Source organism: Schistocerca serialis, unplaced genomic scaffold (assembly GCF_023864345.2).
Source record: "Schistocerca serialis cubense isolate TAMUIC-IGC-003099 unplaced genomic scaffold, iqSchSeri2.2 HiC_scaffold_1219, whole genome shotgun sequence".
NCBI classification, from domain to species: domain Eukaryota; kingdom Metazoa; phylum Arthropoda; class Insecta; order Orthoptera; family Acrididae; genus Schistocerca; species Schistocerca serialis.
The window spans coordinates 75,001-80,000 of record NW_026047424.1 but is presented as its reverse complement, the minus strand read 5'-3'; the positions used below and the strand labels follow the sequence as shown (position 1 = coordinate 80,000).

At 50.8% G+C, this 5,000-nt stretch overlaps 1 non-coding gene across 1 annotated transcript in view; it reads left to right on the top strand.

Annotated features, from left to right (window-relative positions):
• Positions 1–4,854: 4,854 nt before the first annotated feature.
• Positions 4,855–5,000, top strand: part of LOC126435828 (small subunit ribosomal RNA) — a 1,909-nt gene continuing 1,763 nt past the window's right edge. Inside the window, exon 1 of the ribosomal RNA XR_007580225.1 lies at positions 4,855–5,000. This exon is cut by the window's right edge and continues 1,763 nt beyond it. This is a non-coding gene — a ribosomal RNA (small subunit ribosomal RNA).

The window sequence follows — 5,000 nt, the reverse complement described above, 5'->3', positions numbered from 1 at the left end:
TGCGTGGGAAGAGTCTTTCTAGGCCCTGACCCACGGGAAGGGTGTAGCTTCCCCCATCCCGGACATTTGACGTCGTCACACTACCGGTATTGACTAATAGACTGATTGCTGATAATCATTAGCCATACACTGGGGGAAACGGCCGACAGGGGCGGCAACATAGTGGAGCCGCAGTGTCACTAATGTACAGAGATAGAACAGTTTCGACTGGAACTAGAGTAACCGTATACACGGCACTGATTAGTAATAGATGCAGAGCCATCAGAATACAGATAATATATACAACCGTCCCTATACATGCTGAAAGACTCTGCACACAATGAGAACCACACGTCAGCCAGACACTCTTATCACACACTACTCTCTTATCACACACAATATCTAACCACCAGCATGGAAGAACATCCAGTGCATCCTCTCCGCCACATGACACAATCCACACTATCATTACCAGACCGGGAGGTCCACCCAGAAAACACAATATCCCACCCTTCCGACATCCGCACATTGCTCAGCTAAGCCACGAACACCCACACATGTCCTACACAGTGGTGCACCCAACATCACAATACTGCCTCCTGTCACAGCACACAAACAATGGCAGGAATGAAAGACACAGATCTGCCACAACCATGGAATCGGAGCGCCGCCTGTCATGAGCCAAAAGTGCATCCTGACGTGACAAATCGGATAATACTGCAGGCATCCAATTACGATAATCACTATCAACGAACCTGCCGCCCCCCCCCCCAATACACCTTTCCCTACAACAATGTGTATCTGAACCTACGCTATATCGTACCTTAACCTAACCTATATCGTACCTTAACCTAACCTATATCGTACCTTAACCTAACCTATATCGTACCTTAACCTAACCTATATCGTACCTTAACCTAACCTATATCGTACCTTAACCTAACCTATATCGTACCTTAACCTAACCTATATCGTACCTTAACCTAACCTATATCGTACCTTAACCTAACCTATATCGTACCTTAACCTAACCTATATCGTACCTTAACCTAACCTATATCGTGCCTTAACCTAACCTATATCGTGCCTTAACCTAACCTATATCGTGCCTTAACCTAACCTATATCGTGCCTTAACCTAACCTATATCGTGCCTTAACCTAACCTATATCGTGCCTTAACCTAACCTATATCGTGCCTTAACCTAACCTATATCGTGCCTTAACCTAACCTAATTTGTGCCTTAACCTAACCTAATTTGTGCCTTAACCTAACCTAATTTGTGCCTTAACCTAACCTAATTTGTGCCTTAACCTAACCTAATTTGTGCCTTAACCTAACCTAATTTGTGCCTTAACCTAACCTAATTTGTGCCTTAACCTAACCTAATTTGTGCCTTAACCTAACCTAATTTGTGCCTTAACCTAACCTAATTTGTGCCTTAACCTAACCTAATTTGTGCCTTAACCTAACCTAATTTGTGCCTTAACCTAACCTAATTTGTGCCGTAACCTAACCTAATTTGTGCCGTAACGTAACCCATGTTGTGCCGTAACGTAACCCATGTTGTGCCGTAACGTAACCCATGTTGTGCCGTAACGTAACCCATGTTGTGCCGTAACGTAACCCATGTTGTGCCTTAACCTAACCCATGTTGTGCCTTAACCTAACCCATGTTGTGCCTTAACCTAACCCATGTTGTGCCTTAACCTAACCCATGTTGTGCCTTAACCTAACCTACGTTGTGCCTTAACCTAACCTACGTTGTGCCTTAACCTAACCTACGTTGTGCCTTAACCTAACCCATGTTGTGCCTTAACCTAACCCATGTTGTGCCTTAACCTAACCCATGTTGTGCCTTAACCTAACCCATGTTGTGCCTTAACCTAACCCATGGTGTGCCTTAACCTAACCCATGGTGTGCCTTAACCTAACCCATGTTGTGCCTTAACCTAACCCATGTTGTGCCTTAACCTAACCCTTGTTGTGCCTTAACCTAACCCATGTTGTGCCTTAACCTAACCCATGTTGTGCCTTAACCTAACCCATGTTGTGCCTTAACCTAACCCATGTTGTGCCTTAACCTAACCCATGTTGTGCCTTAACCTAACCCATGTTGTGCCTTAACCTAACCCATGTTGTGCCTTAACCTAACCCATGTTGTGCCTTAACCTAACCCATGTTGTGCCTTAACCTAACCCATGTTGTGCCTTAACCTAACCCATGTTGTGCCTTAACCTAACCCATGTTGTGCCTTAACCTAACCCATGTTGTGCCTTAACCTAACCCATGTTGTGCCTTAACCTAACCCATGTTGTGCCTTAACCTAACCCATGTTGTGCCTTAACCTAACCCATGTTGTGCCTTAACCTAACCCATGTTGTGCCTTAACCTAACCCATGTTGTGCCTTAACCTAACCCATGTTGTGCCTTAACCTAACCCATGTTGTGCCTTAACCTAACCCATGTTGTGCCTTAACCTAACCCATGTTGTGCCTTAACCTAACCCATGTTGTGCCTTAACCTAACCCATGTTGTGCCTTAACCTAACCCATGTTGTGCCTTAACCTAACCCATGTTGTGCCTTAACCTAACCCATGTTGTGCCTTAACCTAACCCATGTTGTGCCTTAACCTAACCCATGTTGTGCCTTAACCTAACCCATGTTGTGCCTTAACCTAACCCATGTTGTGCCTTAACCTAACCCATGTTGTGCCTTAACCTAACCCATGTTGTGCCTTAACCTAACCCATGTTGTGCCTTAACCTAACCCATGTTGTGCCTTAACCTAACCCATGTTGTGCCTTAACCTAACCCATGTTGTGCCTTAACCTAACCCATGTTGTGCCTTAACCTAACCCATGTTGTGCCTTAACCTAACCCATGTTGTGCCTTAACCTAACCCATGTTGTGCCTTAACCTAACCCATGTTGTGCCTTAACGTAACCCATGTTGTGCCTTAACGTAACCCATGTTGTGCCTTAACCTAACCTATAATGTGCCTTAACCTAACCTAAAGTGCGCCGTAACCTAAACTATATTGCGCCTTAACCTGACGCACGTTGTCGCTGAACCTGCTCTGTAATTGTTATGCAACCCGTTAAAGTAGTGTAGTGTTGCCTAACCGCAACCCTCGCAATATAGTTCGCTACTCGCACTGCCCGGTCCCCTGTGTATCGCGTCATGTTAAACACCTTGCAGGTGTTGCTGACTTTCCACATGCTCCTGCTATACACTGTAGTGTGGATAGCAGCAGGACGTACATGCCCCCCCCCCTTCCCCCCTGCCTTCGCAAGCTGGTCGGTGAGAAGTTTGCATGTTCAATGCCCTTCGCATGCCGACGTACTCAGCCTACGTTGTGGTACGGCCTGTCACCTGTCCGCCGATGTACGCAAAACCCACAAACTGTACTGCACATTGCTCCGTATGTACTGAATGATACATCGTGGCCCATGTGACCGTATGACGACAGCGCCTAGCAACGGCGGACCATACAGTCCAAATATTGTGCACGCAGCTACGTGTCGTCTCCCTATAAGAGCTGGATTGCAGTGTGGTACGCCATACAGACGTGTGGGAGGAACGGACGCCCTGGATGGCGATCAGCATGAGCAGTCTGTTGATGTAGTGGAGCGTGTATTCGGACGTAGTCGTCTCTTCTCACACACCGTGATAGCATGTTGCACCGCGTTCCACATCTGCGACATGCTGCAGAGGCGGGCTGACAGTCGTTCGCGCAATGGACACCGCATACGTACGGGGTCTACCTTCCACGTGTTCTCTAGGCGTGCACATGTTGTTGCGTCTATGTGGGCAGACGTAGTGTGTTGTGACACCTGACACAGGCATGCAATACTCGTTGCAAATGGCGATGGACGTGTACGTTTGCTGGTGACGTTACGCAAATGAACAACCGGTAACCCGTTGTGGTGCGGTTGTTCTCGCTAGAGGTGAATCAGTGTTGGCGACGATCGGTCGAGCTATTAACCGGTTGTTTCAGGGATACCCACCATGCCCACGAACGTGAAAGGGGACCCACCATGCCCACGAACGTGAAAGGGGATCTGGGTGTGAGGCGATACGCGGCGGTGGCTGGGTGGGACCGTCCCCGGCCGGTGAGGGGGGGCCGCCCGGCGTGCTGGCAGCGCGGTGCGTGGGCGCACGCGCTACAGCCGGCTGGTGGGGGCGGCCGGTGGCAGGCGCGCCGGCCGACGGACGCGGCAGGCGGCGCAGCTGCGCGCCGGCGCCCCCTGCTCGCGGCGCCTTGCGGCCAAAGTAGGTCCTCGCGGGCCCGGTGCGAAGCGCGGTGGCCATCTGCAGTGTGCTGGTCCGATTGAGGACTTTGTGCGCTGAGGATGCGCCGCCGCCCGGCGCTCGGCGCCGCGACGCCGTCTGCTGCTCGGTCGCCCCAGCGGTTCTCGCAGGTGGTTTGTATCGCAGCTGTGCGGACGTGTTGGCGCGTGCGCTGTGCTGGGAGAGTTCGCTTCGGCACCCAAGTAGGGCTTTTGTCCTTCTGTGGCGCTGGCGTTGGAGCTGCCGGTCACCGTAGGTGGCGCGTGTTGTCTCCCGCCGGCAATGCCACGACAGCACGCTCCCGGGCCTCTGTCGGCAGCGGCAAGCTCAGTTGGGAGCACGGGTGGTCGCACCTAAAGCGTCTACTCGCCTAACTCCGGGCGATTGCGCCTCTCTCGAACCCGACCAAGTACTTAGGACGGCGCTGCGCGCCGCCGGGACCTGAGAGGGTTTCGAGGTGTGTTGTGCAGGGGAGCTCAGCCTCCTCCTGTTTGCAGAATAATTGAGCGGACGCTTGCGTGTTCGCGCGGGCCCCCGGGACACACTCCCGGGCGGCCGGCTGCTCAGCTCTAGTTGACGCAGCTCCCTGGTTGATCCTGCCAGTAGTCATATGCTTGTCTCAAAGATTAAGCCATGCATGTCTCAGTACAAGCCGCATTAAGGTGAAACCGCGAATGGCTCATTAAATCAGTTATGGTTCCTTAGATCGTACCCACGTTACTTGGATAA